At 44.5% G+C, this 19,649-nt stretch overlaps 1 protein-coding gene across 1 annotated transcript in view; it reads right to left on the reverse strand.

Annotated features, from left to right (window-relative positions):
- The window catches only part of RALA (RAS like proto-oncogene A), an 82,224-nt gene extending 67,092 nt beyond the window's left edge, over positions 1–15,132 (reverse strand). Inside the window, exon 1 of the mRNA XM_021079219.1 lies at positions 13,883–15,132. The gene's annotated coding sequence lies outside the window, so the exon portion shown is untranslated. The remainder of the gene's footprint in view (positions 1–13,882) is intronic.

Raw genomic sequence — 19,649 nt, forward strand, 5'->3', positions numbered from 1 at the left:
ACCTCCCGGGGGGCTGGGAGGGGCCGCGGGCCTCGCAGAGGTTCCCGGATCTCGGCGTCGGCGCCGCGACGTCCCTGTGCCCCGTCTGGGGACCAGGAGGGGCTCCGGGGAAGGAGGGAGCGCGGGGCCGCCATCTTGCCTCGGGGCAGCCCCTCGCCCGGCCGCCGCGCGGGGAAGCGGAGCTGGCGACGTGGCTCCCGGCGGGCCGGCGCTGCTCGCGACCTCACGGCCAACTGCTGGCCCCCGAGGACGGGCCTCCGCCGCAGTCTGGGGTCCCTTGCTGAGGCGACTCGAGCCTCCTACCGCCCGGCCCGTCCGGTGTCCGGTGCGGCCCCGAGAGCCCCCGGCCCCGTCCTGTGATTCGGTGGCCCACGTTGGAAGTGGTTCCCCTAAGGCGTGGGCTTTGTTTAATCCGTCCGCAGGCTCGGAAGAGGTCCTTAGACACCTGCGAGCAGCTGCGGAGTCTTTTAACATCTATTTATTCCCTGTCCTTGCGCCTCCCCATCCCCCGATGGAGCTTAACTCCGTGCTTAACACCGTCCATGCGAGGGACGCCCTCTGTAATGGAAGCATGGCATACGGAGGGAAGAATGGATGGTGTTAGATTTTTAAAGATAAATAGGGATGTCACAGCATAGAAAAGGGGTGGGATGGCAAATTCAGATCCTGACTCAGAGGGCATGCAAGAAAGGGAGAAATAATGAGTGTTGAGAAGTCTAGGTAGTAATTACGGAGTTACAGGTTCAAGCCCAGCTTGCTGAGAAGGATGAATCTGAAGAAGCAGACAGGAGCCAAACATGAGCCGTCTTTGATGCCTTGGTGAAGCAATGAATAGAGGCATGCCTGACCTTGGACAGATAAACAACTGAAACTGTTTTTAGGAGGACAGGTTAGTTAAAGGGAGGAGAAGGGGAAGCAGAGAGCTTGTAGACGAGGGGCTGTTACAGAATCTAAAGAAAGGGTACGAACCATAGTGCGAGTGCCAGTGAGCATCCAGAGAAACTAAAATATTCGAGCTGTCCAGTCAAGGGATCATGATTGATTGATTCCTGGGGGCAGGTGTTGGCTGAGTAAGAGAATGCAGGTGTCAATGATGCCTTGTTCTGCCTTTTCAGGGAGGATAAAGGTGTATTTTGCCAAACGAGTTAAGGAGGGTTGGACTGCTGTGGGAAAGGGGGTGGAGAAAACGCGTGCCATTTTGGACGTGGTGCCCTCAGGCACAGGTGGTGCTGTCCGATGGTAGTTTCTGTGTGGATCTAGAGCTCTGGGTAGGATGTGGTGTGAAGTCAGAAACACCGCAGGCTTGTATTAGCACATCCAAGTCAGCTGCGCAGTCACTTCATCGCGCCCAGATTCACAACCCCTTCCGTCCCTACTTTTTCTTGGGAAAATTGCTGAAATACTCCATTGAAAAAAACCCCCAAAACAAAAACACCACATATGCTTAATGTTCTTTTAAGGGCCATATTTTTTCTAAGGACAGTACAAGAAATTGAGCTGACAAGACTAATCTGTCTTTAATTAACCTGTTAAACTGGCCACAGAGGGCTGATTGAGGATGGTGAGTTGTACAAATACCTGTTGAATGGAGAACTAGGAGGAGGGTGACTTCAAGAAGAGGGAGCAATGGGAACCCAAAGCCAGCCTGAAGTTCACTAGTCAGCCTGCCTCAGCTGCTGCTTGGTTGGTCACAGCTATGCTAACCCAGCTTAAAGCAGTCAGAAATGGGTCGTTTCTGAGCAGAGGCTTTGGAAAGCCAAAAGTAGCAAAAGCCCTACAAATAATAGCTAAGTGGCAAACCAAAAGCTAATTACTAGTTTTTATTCTATATTCCTGTATAGCAGCATTTTTGGAACACAAAAGTGAGAAATTCTCATCTTTAGTTCTGTGATTATTCAAATACACTATTCTTAATTTTCCTAGAATAGAAATACATTTAAGGTGTATTAAACAACCATGTAATGGATGATACACCGAACCAGAAATGAGAACAACAGCCTTGAGTCCCAGAGCTCTTTTCACTGCATGACCCCGGCAAAGCCATTTCACCTCTCCATGCCCTAGTTTCTTTGACTGTAAAAGAGAGAGAATCATAACTTTCTACCCACCTGCCTCACAGAGATATTCTAAGAAATAAAAAATTAATGCTTTAAAAGCTCTTTGAGGTACTCAGATGAGAGGGCATAATTGTAAGTTTATGTAATTAATAATTTGCTCTAATACCCAGTAGAACTCATGAGCATTCCAAAATTTACTGCCTGGGCCACTCAATATGAAGCTTTTTCTGTTTTAAAATACACTTAGATTTCTTCTTGACTTGCTAGTTTTTATTATTTATAAACCAACTTTTTTGTTTGTTTCTTTTTTCTTTTTAGGGCTGCACCCACGGCATATGGAAGTTCCCAAGCTATGGGCCGAATCAGCCTACACCACAGCAACACCAGATCCAAGCAGCGTCTGCGACCTACACCACAGCTCATGGCAACGCCAGATCCTTAACCCACTGAGTGAGGCCAGGGATTGAACCTGCATCCTCATGGTTCCTGGTTGGATTCATTTCCTCTGTGCCACAACCGGAACTCCTAAACCAACATTTTGTTGTATGGATAAAAACTAAAAGAAAAGTTTTACCAACTACGGTTCTTGTGTTTGCCGCTACTTAGAGCTAATATATGCTTTGGGGGAAGTACAAGACACATATGCTTTTGTCAGAATCATAATTTAGAATTAATGACTACTGCTGTCATTTCACTGGAATTTTCTTTTTCTTTTTTATTTATGGCCACACCTGTGGCACATGAGTTCCTCCGGCCAGGGGTTGAATCCGAGCCACAGCTGTGACCTACATCCCAGCTGCAGCAATGCCAAATCCTTTAACCCAATGCTCTGGGCTGGGGCTCATCAAACCCAGGCTTCTGAAGCGACCTGAGCTGCTGCTGCTGGATTCTAAGCCCACTGCACCACAGTGGGAACTCCTGGAATTTTCTGTTAAAGCATTACTCACGTCCCCATAGAATAATAAGAATTTACATGAACTTTCGTGTTTCATCTGAAGCATGAACGTGAGCATTCCTGTAAATCTGTCATTCCCATCACTGGTTAATCAAAAATACAAGATAGGGAAGTTCCCGTGTGGCTCAGTGGTAATGAGCTCAACCAGTATCCATGAGGACGCGGGTTCGATCCCTGGCCTAACTCAGTGGGTTAAGGACACAGCGTTGTGGTGAGCTGAGGGGTAAGTCTCAGACCTGGCTGGATCCCACGTTGCTGTGGCTGTGGTGTAGGCCCGCAGTTACAGCTCTGGTCAACCCCTAGCCAGGGAACTTCCTTATGCTGCAAGTGCAGCCCTAAAAAAAATTACAAAAGAATGTATGGTCTTTTAAGGTTTCATCCTACGTCTATCCCTAAAATAGATGAAATTTTGCCCCTTAAATTAGTATCTTCAGTAATTATCTTTTGAAAGGTATATGCAGATGCAAACATATAAATTTAAATATATTCATGGTAAATAATGTCTTAATTTTCATACATGTGCTTACTGTATACCGATTTATAAAAGTACTGTGTCAAGGTACGATTACTATACATATAGAAATAACAACAAAAGGCTCCTAGATGTACTAGGGATCAGATGAGAAAGTAGTTGGTTATTAGCAATTTATCTCTATTGGTGGAAAAACAACTCAAAGTACACATTTTATTAGAAGTGGAGTTTTATAAGTATTGTCTGAAATACCCATGGCACCCTGACATTTGTATTACTTCCTCTTGTTTTCACAATTTTGTAAGACATGCATTGTTCACAAAAAAAAAAAAAAAAAGGCTCAGAAAAGATTGTCTTCATCTGCAGATGACATGATACTACGTGTAGAAAACCTTAAAGACCCCCCACAAACTGCTAGAACTGGTAAATGAATTCAGCGAGGTGGCAGGATGCAAGATTCACACATAGACATCAGTTGCATTTCTTTTTTTTGCTATTTCAGGGCCCCACCTGTGGCATATGGAGGTTCACAGGTTAGGGGTCGAATCAGAGCTTCTGACCTACACCACAGCCACAGCAACTCGGGATCCGAGCCGAGTCTGCGACCTACACCACAGCTCTGGCAAGCGGAATCCTTAACCCACTGTCCGAGGCCAGGGATCGAACCCACATCCTCACGGATCTCAGTCGGGTTCATTAACCTCTGAGCCCCGGAGAGAACTCCCCAGTTGCATTTCTTTACACTAACAATGAAATATCAGAAAGGGAATGCAAACAAATAATCCCTTTAAAAGCTGCATCAGAAAGATACAATCTACAGATGTAATGTGACCCTATCATTATTCATGACATTTTTCATAGAACTAGAAAAAATAATTCTAAAATTTTTATGGAACCACGAAAGACCCATAAAAGCATTCCTGAGGAACAAAGCAGGAGGAAAAACCCTCCCAGCTTCAAAGACAGTATGACAAAGCTGCAGTAATCAGGGTGATATTGGCACAAAAACAGACACATGGATCAATGGAAGAGAATAGAGAGCCCGGAAATAAACCCAGACACCTATAGGCAATTAATCTTTGACTAAGGAGGCAAGAATATACAAGGAAAAATACTTTTCGGCAGGTCGTGTTGCGAAGTTGGACAGCCACTTGAAAATGAAGTTAGAACACACCCTCACGCCATATACACAAACTCAAAATGGCTCGAAGACTTAAAATATAAGCCAGGACATCATAAAACTCCTAGAAGAGAACATGGGCAAAACATTCTCTGACATATATCATACCAGTGTTTTCTTAGGTCAGTCTCCCAAGGCAATAAAGATAAAAACAAAAATAAGCAAATGGGACCTAATCAAATTTACAAGCTGTTGCACAGCAAAGAGACCATAAACAAAGCGAAAAGACAACCTACAGACTGGGAGAAAATAGTTGCAAATGATGCTACCCATAAAGGCTTAATTTCCAAAACAGTTCATACAATTCCATGACGTAAAAGCAAACACTCCAATGGAAAAATGGACAGAAGCAATGAGGTCCTGCTGTATAGCTAGGGTACTATATCCGGTCTCTTGGGACAGACCGGGATGAAAGAGAAGACAGGGAATGTATGTATGACTCGGTCACAGCAGAAGTTGGCACAACATTGTAAATCAGCTACAATTAAAAAAAAAAAAGAAAACGAAAAATGGGCAGAAGACCTAAAGGGACATTTCTCCAAATAAGAAATACAGCTGGTTGGTTAGGAGGCACACGAAAAGACGCTTGTCATCGCTAGTGTTAGAGAAATACAGATCAGCTCACACCAGTCAGAATGGCTATCACCAAAAAGTCTACAAAAAACAAATGCTGGAGAGGGTGTGGGGAAAGGGAACCCTCCTACACTGTTGGTGAGGATGTAAATTGGTGCAGCCCCCATGCAAAACAACATGGAGGTTCTTCCAAACACTAAAGACAAAAAAAAAAAAAAAAAAAAAAAAAAAAAAAAAAGAGTTCCCGTCGTGGCGCAGTGGTTAGCGAATCCGACTAGGAATCATGAGGTTGCGGGTTCGGTCCCTGCCCTTGCTCAGTGGGTTAAGGATCCGGCATTGCCGTGAGCTGTGGTGTAGGTTGCAGACGCGGCTCGGATCCCCTGTTGCTGTGGCTCTGGCGTAGGCCGGTGGCTACAGCTCCGATTCGACCTCTAGCCTGGGAACCTCCATATGCCGCGGGAGCGGCCCAAGAAATAGCAACAACAAACAAACAAAAAAAGCTAAATCCCAGCTTTCTCTTGAGAACAGATTCTTTAGCAAGTTGCATCCATGTTCCCATTTACACCCTGTTCTTTCATTGAACATGAATCCATGTTTGAATCACTGGACCGCTTACGGATGGTAATTATCCACTCATAATTGTCACAACCTCCTATTTCGTTGGTCATCATCCTGTTTTATGTTTTAGACACAGCGGTCAAGGATAAATGTCTAGCGCTTTAATATAGTTCTTTTTCTTCACATTTGAACCCCTAGGCAATCAACTTCAAGTCCAATGAGCATCTGATCTGGGCTAAAATTTCACAACTTTAGGCATATATGATGGGTTTTTTTTGTTTTGTTTTGTTTTGTTTTTGCCTTTGTCTAAATTTTACTGCGATCCCAGTTCACCCAAGAAAAAGCAGACGACAGGGTGGGGGGGGATTAGCGTGCAGTGTCCACTGCCACCTCTCCCGTGTTCTCATCTCTGCTGTTCTTCCGTCCGGAGAGCATCGCCTCACGCCTCCCCTTCCTCCCTCGACTCCCCTTCGCTCATCTTTCAGTTCACGTCCCCACTCGTCATGACTCCTACCCTTCTTGGACATCATAACTTAGACGTCGCTTCATTCGGGAAGACTCCGCCCAGCTTCCCCGCCGACGGAGGGCGACTTTTTCCACATCTTTGTTTCTTTCTGTAGGACGACGTCTCTCTCCTCCAGCACAGAAGGACCACCTCTTCACGTGGCCCCTGATACTTTCCAATCCTCGCATCTCACAGCTCTCATCCCAACAAAAGGGCCAAATGCTGTTTTTCCTGTTTCCTCACAAACTCTTGGGTAAGGCTGCCGAGTGGTCGGGTGGGGTGAGAGGTCCCCCCTGGAAGCAGCCATCAGCAGGAGTCACAGAGAACAACGGGGTGCCCACTACCCACCCCTCAAGAGTTGAGGGCTCTGATGGCTAAGTTTATGTATTAAGTACACTACGGTGTTTAATTATTTAATTAAACTCAGATCCAGGTGTTGCTGTGAAAGCATTTTACAGGTGTGGTGAACCTCTGCAATCAGAATTGATTTTAACTAAAAGAGGTTTTACTTTTGATAACGTGGGTGGGCGTCATCCAATCAGGTTTTTGTTTTGTTTTGTTTTGTTTTTTTAGGGCCACACTCATGGCCTATGGAGGTTCCCAGGCTAGGGGTGGAATCAGAGCTACAGCTGCCGGCCTACGCCACAGCCACGGCCATGCCAGATCCGAGCTGTGTCTGTGACCTACACCACAGCTCATGGCAACGCCGGAGCCTTAACATACTGAGCAACGTTAGACATTGAACCCACATCCTCATGGATACTAGTCAGGTCCATAACCCACTGAGCTACAATAGCAACTCCCATCTGGGGCTATTTTTTAAAGCTTCCCAGCGGATAACAAGGTACAATCAAGGTTGAAAAACCGCTGTGCTAACCATACAGCTGTGGGAGCCCCACAACCCTGAGCCGCAATGGGAACTTCCATCCCATCAGATGAAGGCCTTCAGAGCAAAAACATGTTTCCTGGCAAACAGGAAATTCTGTCTCCAGTCTATAGTGTTATCTTGTTTTCCCCTTGGCTGCACCCACAGCATGTGGAAGTTCCCAGGCCAGGGATGGAGTCCAAGCCAGAGCTGCGACCTATGCAGCATTGGATCCTTAACCCACAGCACCAGGCCGGGGATCAAACCAGCACCTGCAGGGAGTTCCCATTGTGGCTCAGTGGTTAATGAATCTGCCTAGGAACCATGAGGCTGTGGGTTCAGTCCCTGGCCTTGCTCAGTGGGTTAAGGATCTGGTGTTGCCATGAGCTGTGGTGTAGTCCGGCAGTTACAGCTCCAATTAGATAGACCCCTAGCCTGGGAACCTCCATGTGCCGAGGGAGTGGCCCTAGAAAAGACAAAACAAAACAAAACCTAGCATCTCCACAGAGACAAGCCGGCTCATTAACCCACTGGGCCACAGCAGGAACTCCTGCAGTGTTACCTCCTGCTGAGTTTATAGCCTGCCCGATGGATTTTGGACTTGCCGGCCCCACAGTCATGTGAGCCAGCTCATGAAAATAAATCTTTCTATATGTGATTGGTTCTGTTTCTCTGGAGAACCCTGACTACACAGGGACCGTTCCAGGATATGATAGAATCACTGGGATGGGAGCCAGGCAGCAATCCCAACGGTGTGTCAGTGACAGGAAGATACACGAAGAAAAGGGAAGGAAAAAAGGGAAGAACAGTGGTAATAAAAAGGCAAGAATATTAGAATGTGGCTGCGCACCGACTCATGCAGAGCTATCCTTAAGTTTTCTAACCCTTCCCTAATGCAGGAGTAACATAATCGTATAAATACACGGAAACTACCGTCCCTTTCTAAGTCAGATGAAATTTATCCCTTCATTTTGAATTACTTTCGTCAGTAGACAGTAAGTTTTCTAGAATTCATACCTTACTCTGTTGACTCTCTCTCTCCCACTGTTTCTTTTTGTCTTTTTTACGGCTGTACTTGGGGCACATTGAATTTCCCGGGCTGGGGATTGAATCTGAGCCACAGCTACAGCAACACCCGATCCTTTAACTCACTGTGCCCGCCTGAGGCTAGAACCCTCGCCTCTGCAGCGACCTCAGCCCCTGCAGTTGGGTCTTAACTCACTGTGCCACATCAGGAACTCTGGTTTTCTTACTTAACATTCTTATACCTTATTTTCTAAATAAATGTATTAGCTTCCTATTGTTGCTATGACAAATTACTACAAATTTAGTCGCTTAAAAATAAAAACAGGAGTCCTCTAGTGGCTCAGTGGGTTAAGGGTCTGGTGTCATCACGGATGCTGCTTGGGTCGCTGTGATGATGCCGGTTCCACCTCGGACCCTAGAACATCTGCACGCTTCGGGCGAGGCAAAAAAAACCAAAAAAGAAAAAAAAGTGTTCTTTTACCGTTCTGGTCAGAGGTCTCACATGCTTTGGCAGCCTTCTGTTCCTGCCGGAGGCTCTAGGGGAGCATGTCCTACTCTTTGCCTTTTCCAGCTTCTAGAGGCTGCTGGGTTCAAGGTCTCCTCCATCTTCAAAGTCAGCTGCATCACTCCGGCCTCTGCTTCTGTCGTCATACCTCCTCTCGGAATCCGCCCTTCCCGCCTCCTCCTTCCAGGGACCGGTTTCGTTTCCTGATCGCAAGAGCCTTGAATTCATCACATCTGTCCATTTTTTCCTTTTTCTTTATTTCTATGTGTTGCCACGTGAAGTAACATATTCGCAAGTTGCAGGGATTCAGGACAGGACTTTGGATGGGGGCCTTTTACAGGATACCACAATAAATAACCATCAAACTGATACACATGAGTAAAAATCAAATAATATTGAAAGTCACTTTCTCCTAGGCTAGTATTTTTAGGGTTTTTTTGTTTTTGTGGTTTTTTGTTTGTTTGTTCTTGCCTTTTTAGGGCTGCACCCGTGGCATAGGGAGGTTCCCAGGCTAGGGGTTGAATTGGAGCTACAGCTGCTGGCCTACACCACAGCAATGTCAGATCTGAGCCATGTCTGTGACCTACACCACAGCTCATGGCAATGCTGGTTCCTTAACCCACCGAGCAAGGCCAGGGATCGAACCTGCATCCTCATGGATACTAGTCAGATTCGTTTCTGCTGAACCAGGACGTGAACTTCTATGTTTAGCTGTTGTTTCTATTTCTTCTCATATCTATCTTCCTCTTTCTCAATAATGGGACTTTGCCGTTGCTTTTTCAACTGTAGATGTTAACAGCTTTTGTGTCTATTTCTTCTTGTATTTATCTTCCTCTGGCTCAGTAATGGGACTTTGCTCTTTTCAACTGTAGATGTTACAGCTGTGGACGTGCACGGTGATGGAGAAGGATTTGGCTCTGTCAGAAGCACCCTTCACCTTTCTCAGTCCTCCCAGCTGGGTAATGTCGTTTTTGATGAATGAATAATAAAGGTTGACATCATTGTGATGATACAAATATTCTTTCCTTTAAATCCAAATAGAGCCGTCTGGCTACATTTTGTTTCCTAGACACTTGTCTTTGGGTACTTGCTCGGTTGTTTCCTGTACATGATTTGCTATCCAGATGTTCTTAATGCTTCAAAGTCTTTCATCATATTATCCATCAGGTTTCCTTCCTCCTGGGCCTTTTTCCTCCTGATCTGTGGCCTGGCTCTTCTCTGGGTCTACGGCAGACTTTCTTCTTGTCCTTTCTTTTCACTGCTTTCGTAGATTAAGTTGTGTTAAAAAAAATGGTGGAGAGTGAGTAGAAAGTTGTATTTCTGACATGTTGGACTATTTTCCATGTTCTACAGTGGAAAGAAAAATGTTAAAATTACTTAGTCGTTAGGATCAGAAGTCAGGCTTGACTTGGGTGTAATGTGAATCCTGACAACCAGATGACACTCAGAATGAGTACGGGTCGTTTCTTTTCCAGCTTTATTGAGGTGTAATTGACACGTAACTTTGTCTCAGTCTAAAGTGGACACAGTGACTTGGTAAAGTCTCTGCAGGTTGGAAGAGGGCGGTTGCCGTGGACACACCCGTCACCTCACGTGTATTCTTCTCTGTGTGATGACAAGGTCATCAGTATTGTTGACAAGGTCACCGCGGCGTCCAGCACATCCCCGGAACTTACCATCTTGTAAATGGAGTTTAGACCTTTGACTGCCTTTGCCCACCCCACCCCCCAGTCCCCACCAGTAACCACCCATCTGCCCTTTTTCTCTGAGCTTGGTTCTTTTAGATGTCGCATATGTGAGATCGTAGAGCGTTTGTCTTCCTCTGGCTATTTCACTTCGAGTAATGGCCTCAGGGTTCATCCACGGGATGACAAATGGCAGGCAGGATTTTCTTCTTTTTCAGCGGCTCAGTCATTCTCCGTTTTGTGTGTGGGCATCACGTTTTCTTTGCCCATTCATCCTTAGATAGAGGTTTAGGTTGCTTCCATGTCTTGGCTACTTTAGATAATGTGGCAGCAAACGTGGGACCCAGACGGCTCTCAAGACAGTGCTGTCCTTTCCTCAAGGTGTATGTACCCCAAGTGGAATTGCTGGACCCTATACGGTGGTTCCATTTTTTTCTTCAGTTACCAGCCCCAATATTTTATCTGATGAATGAAAGAATTGTTGAGAGCATTTGTGTACATGCCCATCTGATATTTTTCTGAAGAGCAGGTAGATCCCTTATCAGTAACACCGACAATGAATTCGTGCACAACCAGTAAAATCCTGTAATATGGAGTGAAACTCCAGAAAATGTAAACTTTTAATTAGACTTTAATTCCATCTAATATGTATGTTAAATAACACGAGCCTCTTTCCTGGCTCTCCACTGAGAAGGAATCACAGTCAGTCCTTCTGTAAATATTTCTCGGGTACTTATTATGTTAAGACAGCAAGTCTCCCAAGAGTTCTGATTTTTGCCGCGTTCTCTTCTCTTCTCTATCTCCTTCTTTTTCTCCATTCTAGAATCACCCATTAAACGTCCTCTCCGGCCTGTTCCATCTATCTTTCACTCCCTGTCTCTCCGTCTCTCCGTCTCTCCCTCATCTCCTCCCCTCTCAGCTGTCACTCGCTCAACCCCGGTGCCCTCTGTGCGTTCACAAGGCCTTGGCCATATGCAGCTTCCCAGCGCTGAGCTGAATGGTTTATAGGCATTCAAGAAATTACTGGCTATTGAAAGATTTTAGAACTGTAGGCAAATGGTATTTCACTTACGCCGTCGCATCTAAGTCAGTTGTTTGTTTTTTTAGGGCCTGCACCCAGAGTATACGGAAGTTCCCAGGCTCGGGTTGAATCGGAGCTACAGCTACCGGCCTGCACCACAGCTACAGCAATGTGGGGTCCAAGCCGTGTCTGTGACCTACACCACAGCTCATGGCAATGCCGGATTCCCGACCCGAGTGACGCCAGGGATCGAACCTGCATCCTCTCGGATACTAGTCGGAGTCGTTTCTGCTGTGCCCCTAAGTCAGTGCCTAAGAACTGCCCATCTCTATGCCCTTGTAACAGCAGGCGTCTTTGTCGACATCAGGATTATCCCGTAGTTTCATCAGTTAATCGTCTAACAGAGGAAGAACCCAAGGAGGATTCATAAATCCTGTGATCTTTGGACTTGGCCAGAAGGTCATTAAGGATTTTGGTGGAAATGGAATCGGTGCAGAGGAAAAAGGCCAAAACCAAACAGACGCATTCGTTTTCTAGTGCTGCTGCAAGTTGTCATAAACTTAATGGCTTAAAACAACGTGAACGTTTTATCTTACGGTTCTGCAGATCAGAAGCTCTACCCAGATTTCACTGGGCTGAGAGCAGATTGTCAGCCAGGTGCATTCTAGAGGCTGCCTGGTTTCCGTGGCTCGTGGCCCCTTTCTTTGCCTTCAAAGGCAGCAACCTCATCTCTCTGCTTCTCTTCTACTTTTAGGATTCTTGGCCATTGCACTGAGCCCATTGGAATAATCAAGGCTCACTTCCCTAAAATCAGCTCATTAGCTGATTAATTCCAACTGTGACCTTCACGTCCCTTTGGTATGTAACGTGACATATTCAGAGGTTCCAGGGACTAGGACACAGACATTCTAGGGGAGATGGGTATTATTCTTTTTATGTATCTATATCTTTATTGTATGTATTGTGTTTTAATTGATGTATATAGTTGACTCACAGAGAGGGGCATGATTCTCTCTGCTACAACGAACAAACAATAAGAGAGGATCCAGGCAGAGTCCTGAAAAAGGGACAAATTACGGCATCATCTGGAGTAGTGATAACAAAGAAGCACGGAAAGTAAGGGAGCCCATTGGTGCTGGGAATACTAGTATTTTCATAGGCTGGAAAGAACTTGGGTGTGTCAGGAAATAAAACACCAAAGCAAATTTATACTAGCAAAAAAGTATTAAAATTTCAGAAAAGAATAAGAAGTGTACCAGTTATCTCTCGAAGGACTCAAACGAAATGACAGCAGGCAAATTTGTGCAAATCACTCTTGAAACAAGAAAGTATATTTCTCTTAGGTTCGATAACAATTTCAAAAGGATAATACCCCACACCTGCACGATTTGGTGAATTTTGGACTGTGAACTGATAAACACATATATAGGACTTCTCACAACTGCTACATAATGCTCTCTTGGAGTTTGGTTTTTTCCAAGTGCTATTTTGGTATCATGCCTGAGGTCTTTTAATTTGCCTCTAAACCTAGATGGAAAAATCCTGGTCACATCCTCATGTGTGCACAAACACAGCAACTGGGGTTTTCTCTCTATCCCACCATTCACCCCCTCCTACCTCCATGCTCAGAAAAAAATCACAAGGGTGGAATAGATTTATGCAGCACAGAATCAAAGTTCTACTTTTTCCTGCCTTTCTCACTCTGAGCCACAAACTGATCGTCGTCAAAGAGGGCAAGGTTAAAAGTCTCCTTTCCTTTTGAATTTGCCTGAGGTTTCCTAATGTTAAAAACTGCAGGTGGAATCGAATACACTAGCATTCTTTTTTTTTTTTTATCTTTACTCACTAGTATTCTTCTAGTTGCCAAAATTTTATTAAGTGAAATGCGAAGTCTAAATATTAAACGTATATTTCTGAAATGGCTTTTCTTTAATTTTTTTTTTTTTTTTTTGGCTATGCCCACACCATGTGCAAGTTCCTGGGCTAGAGATCAAACCTGCTCCACAGGAATGGCCCAAGCCACTGATCCCCAACCCGCTGAGACATCGGGAAACTCCTAAAACGGCTAAACACAATCTATAGCTCTCTTTATTCTGCTTTTGACTCAATGGGCTTGCATTTTCTCTTTTCGGAGTGCAAAAAAGTGAAGCTAGATGTCCCAAAGGGAAAAAAAAAAAATGGAAGCAGTGAATTAATACAATCATGGGATTTTAAAGTTGTAGGAAAATAAATAAATAAATAAATAAAGTTGTAGGAGACTTTTGAGGCAGCGTCTAAACCAGAGAATTGCTCAGCTGTTTTACTATGATCCTTGGACAGACGACGAAGGGAAAAACATCCCGAGGCCCACCTGTTTCCATTTTCGAATGAAAAGAGATCAGTGATGGTGAACCGATGGTAGAAAATGAAGTAGAATCAGAATTCTAGTAATCCTCAAACCAGCAATAAGCAAAAGGGGTAATCTGCAGAATGTGACTCACCTGTTAGAACTGAAGAAAGGGCTTGCTTTCTGGGGACCCAGGAGAGCCAACGGTCTAGTTCAGGCCAAGTCCAAGGGCCTGAGGCCAGAAGAGCCGATGATTAAGTTCAGGTAGAAAGTCAGCAGGGTAGAGACTGAAGAAGAGTCAACATCGGTTTGACTCTGAAGGCAGGAAAAAAGCTGATGTCCCAGCTCAAAGGCAGGAGCAGTTCCCTCTTACTTGCGGGAGGGTCGGCTTTTTTATTTTATTCAGGTCTTCAGCTGATTGGCTGAATCCCACCCGCGTTAGGGAGGGATATCCGCTTTACTCAATCTGCTGATGGAAAGGTCAGCCTTCTCCAAAAACCCGTACCAGGTGCTTTCACCTGGTCTGGTTTCCCACCAAAGCAAGAATCTCTCAACACCACGGTTGCTGGATGGCTATGTTATATTGGCCTGAAGAGTGTCTCAGTGGAGTTTCAGTTTGTCCTACTTCTAACTTGTGGAACTACCCAGAATAAGTCTATACTCTATTCCACATAATAGCCTTTCAAATAGACTAAAGTGCCTATTATATTCTGCCAAGCATTGTTTTGTTTCGTTTTCCAAGTTAAATATCCCCTGCTTATTTGTCTGATCGTCACAGTACGTGCTTTCTTTGAGGCACTCTGGTTTTGTCAGTTTTCATAAAATGTGATACCTTTAACCAAACCCATTATTCTAAATGTGCTCCAACTCCTTTATGCTGAAAAAACAAACTTCAAGTCTCCATTTACGTCCTTCCCAGAAAGGAACGTTTTGTTGAGCCACTCAAACCCTCATTTGTGACCATAGTTGATAACGAAACCAGCCATAATATAAGTGGTCAAAGTGCCTTACACAAATGATTGAAATGTGTGTGTATCTCTACTGCTGGAAATACATGTATCTCACATTTCCTGTAATGGATCATTTTCCATGAGACTCAAAGTCAGTGGGGGGCACACTAAATATCTAAAAACCCTAATTTTCTTTTCTTTCTTTTTTTTTGCTTTTTAGGGCCACAGCTGCAGCATATGGAGGTTCCCAGGCTAGGCGGTGAATCAGAGCTACAGCTGCCAGCCTATGCCACAGCCACAGAAATTCTAGATTCGAGCTGCATCTGCGACCTACACCACAGCTTACGGCAATGCCGGATCCTTAACCCACGGAGCGAGGCCAGGGATCAAACCTGCAACCTCATAATTCCCAGTTGGCTTCATTTCCGCTTTGCCACAAATGGGAACTCCTAAAAATCCTGATTTTCTTAAGCCTCTACCCATCCCTCTTGTGACCCAGGTGAAGTGACTCATCCCAGCCCATGAGTAAATCCTGATTGGTCCAAGCCAGTTAGGATGTTTCCAAGGAGATTGGTTTACTGGCAGGCTTGTGATCCAGATCTGGCCAATTCGACACATAGGAAAGTCTGCTGGGAGTATTTCTTGGAAAGATTCCTCGTTCATAAACAGGAGATGCCAAGAAATGGCCTCCTTCCTGCCTCTGGATGTTATAAGTGGATATACTGCCAGGAACTGCTGTAGCCATTTGGCTATCAGCTGAAAATGTCAGAGGAAAAAGATATCGAAAGAACCCGAGTCCTCGACACCACCCAGCCCTCCTCCGTCCTTTCCGTCCTTCCTCTGTACCTGCTGTCACACCGGAGTGCGAGCTCCCTTACTGATCAAGTCACGCTGAACCAGGGCTTTCTGCCACTCGTGGCCCAAATCATCTTCATCGCCACATTCGTCCCCTGAGCATTTCAGAAACGGAGTTAACCTTCCAAAAAATGAGCTAATCTTCCCCAAACGGAGTTAACCTTCAAATCTCAGCTGGCGGGGAATCCAATATCCTCCCAATATCTCTCTGAATTTCCTCGGCTGACATTCTCCAAGTCCAGCCTCTTGATTCTGTTGAACTCTTGCTGTCTCATCTCATCTCCTTTGGCGAAGTGTCTCCTTATACACCGCGTCGGTCCAGCCACGGAACGTGGCTTCTTTTCCTCCATACAAAAAAAGATCCGCTCATGGCAGACCCACAAAGTGTGTCCGTGCGCGTGTGTGCGCGCGTGTGCTCGCGTGCGCGCCAAACCTTATTGAAGGTTTAGGGCAAGGGAATAGCGTTTACATTACTCCATTAAAACAGTTTAAAGTGGATTATTAGATATCCTTGTTTTTAAACATCCTCAGCAATTCTATCTCTTGGAAATTTTCACGGTCACCTTTCAGAGTCACTGGTCTCTGTTTTCATTCGCCGGACTCATCTTTTCAGGGAGAAGGACTTCTTTGCAATTCTCAGACCCTGTTTTCAAATCAATTTAGTTTTGCCCATGCTTAGGGACTCCAGTTTATTTTTGCATATCAAAACCCAGTGTGTGCACTGCTAAATTAAGAGCCATCTACTTAACTTTGCGTCTTACTTTGGAGAAGCAGAGAAAAATTGGCGGATACTTACAACTTTCAGTCTCTCCTTTCTTCCTCGTCTACCAGTCTCTGCAAAAGGAAGGAAGCAACACAGTGAGTTATTTTTCCACTGATAGAATTCTGCCACTCCGCCTTAGAAGAAGGAAGCAGCTGTAGTCCCTCTGAGTTTTAAATAACATTTTCTTTCCTGTGATACACATGCGTGCTAATATAATGAGTAATTTTGCTAGAATATTTGCAAAGTGAATCCTCTTGGAAACTGGATTTTTTGGTGTGTGTTGGCAAAGAGCTCTGCAGCATCCCTATTTCACCAGTTTCTACTTCTATTAAAACGGGAATAAAATCAAATTCTACTTTTACAACATCTCAGAAATGTACTGTCTAATGAGCTCTGCAAGTCTCTTAGGTAGCAAGGAAGCCAAGTCATGTGACTGTTCTTGCTTCAGTGGTCCACCGGCTGGAGTGCCTTGGGTTGGAGTGTGGTGTCTTTCTGGCATCAGCAGATGGAGGAATTTTCAGGGAGAGACTCTCAAGGCTTAGCCAGCCCTGAATTTAATCCTGCACCTCCAACTGGATATTCCTTTAGGTCTCGTCTTTTCTCACTGGTTGTTTCCTTGAGTCGCTCTAGTCTGCTCCTAAAAGGATGGCAAACATGATCCGAGGACAGTGACGATGCCACAGAAATTCCTGTTAATTACCCCTCGGTGGTTCAGTTTTCAAAAGACACCTGCTCTTAACCAATTAATTCTCCCCTCCTTCATTCCTTCATTTAATACCTGTTGTGGGTCTTCTGTGTGCAGCGAGTTGCTGGGTACTTTTCATCATGACTCCCCTGGAAGTTAGAATATGCATGAAAATACTTCAGATTTCTCATTTCATATCAGTATCAAATCTGTATAATGACCCACCTAAGTGTTGGCTTATTTTCAATGGGATTCAGTGCCACAAAGACCAGCCAAGTTAAGGTAGCCAGATTGTTCCTGATAGTTCATTGCTGCACTTACTGTCAGTTATCCTGGAGAATTCAAAAGCAATACTTTTATAAGCAGAAGACTTGTTTACTGGTGTTCTTGGCCCATAAACCTGTCACAGTTTTTTTTTTTTTTCCCTTTCTTCAGCCCCACCTGAGGCTTATGGAATTTCCTGGGCCAGGGGTCCAGTCTGAGCCATGGCAACGCTGAGTCACAGCAGGAATACCTACAATTCTGGTTTTATTGTTTGTTTGTTTTTTAATATTAAAGGTGATGACAGAACTTTGACTTAAGTAAGTTAGACAATGAGAATTATTGTGTAGCTGATCTCAATCTGCTTACTGTATCTACCAACTTAGTCAGCTGTAATGTCAGAAATTAAACATGCTTCTGGAATTTAGTAATATCATGCTGGTTCCAAAAACTGACTTAGATAACTTTTTAGAACTATGCTTACCCAAAAAGTCATTTCATTTTGCCCTTGATTGTATTTTATTTGAATAGTGTTGGCTTACACAAAATAATACTCAAGCCTCTCAGAATGTATTCAAACCACAAAAAGCTACACTTACGTATTCACATATATAGCACTTTTTAAGATGACGATGCGACTAACTTGTTGAATTGGTTTCCTGAGGCTACAGCAACGTACATCGTTCTGGAGGCTGTACGGTGCTGGGAAGGATTGGCTGTTCTGAGGATTTGTGAGAAAGAATTGTTCCAGCCTCTGATCGAGCTCCTGGCAGTTTGCTGCCAGTCTTTGGCATCCCTCTGTAGATTCATCACCTCAATGCACGCCTTTGCCTTCGTGCGGTGCTCTCCCCGGTGTGTGTCTGTCCCCACGTTCCGACTTTTAATAAGGATACCAGGAGTGCTGGATTAGGCTCCTAACATTCTCCAGTTATGACCTCACTTTTTTTTTTTTTTTTTTTTTTTTTTTGCCTTTTTGCCTTTTTGCCTTTTTGCCTTTTCTAGGGCCGCTCCTGCGGCATATGGAGGTTCCCAGGCTAGTGGTCTAATCAGAGCTGTAGCCACCAGCCTACACCACAGCCACAGCAACACGGGATCTGAGCCTTGACTGTGACCTACACCCCAGCTCATGACAACACCAGATCCTTAACCCACTGAGTGGGGCCTGGGATCGAACCTGTGTCCTCATGGTTCCTCGTCGGATTTGTTAACCACTGTGCCATGACAGGAACTCCAGACCTCACCTTTAAAAATAATGAAAAAATGTTTTCCTTATTGAAATATAGTTGATTTACAATGCTGTGTTAATTTCTGATGTACAGCAAAGGGATTCTGTGTGTGTGTGTGTGTGTATATATATATATAGAGAGAGAGAGAGAGCCAGCTGTGTACATATATGTATATAGTATATAGTAAAAAATACGCATACGCACTTTTTTACATTCTTTCCCGTCATAGTTTGTTACAGGGTACTGAATATAGTTCCCTGTGCTGAACAGTAGTTTATCTATTTTATACATAGTATAAATAAAAATACATATAGTATATATATATATTTTTTAAATGAGAGTCGCAATGTTTATTTCAGGCTCTCTCTCTCTCTCTTTTTTTTTTTTTTTGTATTTTTTTTCCCTTTTTGCCACACAGGCAGTATGTGGGAATTCCTGGGCCAGGGATTGAACCTACGCTGCACAGCAGCCACCAGAGCCACAGCAGTGAGAACGCAGGAGCCTCAACCCGCTAGGCCATCAGAGAACTCCCTATATTTTTATTTATAGTCGCTTGTATCCGTTCATCCCAAACTCCTAATTTATCCCTCCCCCCACCTTCCCCTTTGGTAACCATGACTTTGTTTTCTATGGCTGTGACTCTGCTTTTGTTTTACAAATAAGTTCATTTGCATCATATTTTTTTTATTATTTTTATTTTATTTTTTGTCTTTTTAGGGCTGTACCCGTGGCATATGGAAGTTCCCAGGCTAGAGGCTGAATCGGAGCTATAGCTGCCAGTCAATGACACAGCCGCAGCAACGCCAGATCTGAGCCGTGTCTGTGACCTACACCACAGCCACAGCAATGCTGGATCCTTAACCCACTGAGCAAGGCCAGGGATCCAACCTACGTCCTCAAGGATACTAGTCGGGTTTGTCACCACTGAGCCACTAAGGGAACTCCCTGTATCTTATTTCAGATTCTGCATAGAATGGAATGGTATTCGTTTTTCTTTTTCTGACAGACTTTACTTAGTAGGTCATCTCTGGGTCCATGTTCTGTAAATGGCATGACTTCATTCTTTTTTATAGCCGAGTAGTAGTCCTTGAGATGCACACAGTTAAACCCATAACACTGTGGAGTTCCCCTTATGGCTCAGTGAAAAGGAATCTGACTGTAGCCATGAGGACGCAGGTTCG

The sequence above is a fragment of the Sus scrofa genome, chromosome 18, assembly GCF_000003025.6.
Source record: "Sus scrofa isolate TJ Tabasco breed Duroc chromosome 18, Sscrofa11.1, whole genome shotgun sequence".
In the NCBI taxonomy this organism is placed as follows: domain Eukaryota; kingdom Metazoa; phylum Chordata; class Mammalia; order Artiodactyla; family Suidae; genus Sus; species Sus scrofa.